We start from the raw sequence: 228 nt of genomic DNA, 5'->3' as shown, positions 1-228 counted from the left end.
ATAAACTCTACAGAGGAGCGGGGCATCCCCCCCCCTCAGCCCCAGCAACAGCGGGATCACAGCCCTCCGGCACACAGCCCTTGCGGAGGGCAGAAGGGACAGCCCTCCCCCGCGGAGGCTACACAGCTCACCTCCACCTCGCCAGCTGAAAAGCCTCCCAGAACGAGCCAGGTATTCCGCTAACACCAGCCTGCTCTGCTGCGAGGCAGCAGCGAGCTGGGCCACCCC

The sequence above is a fragment of the Buceros rhinoceros genome, unplaced genomic scaffold, assembly GCF_000710305.1.
Source record: "Buceros rhinoceros silvestris isolate BGI_N320 unplaced genomic scaffold, ASM71030v1 scaffold20387, whole genome shotgun sequence".
In the NCBI taxonomy this organism is placed as follows: domain Eukaryota; kingdom Metazoa; phylum Chordata; class Aves; order Bucerotiformes; family Bucerotidae; genus Buceros; species Buceros rhinoceros.
This window is presented reverse-complemented; position numbering follows the sequence as displayed.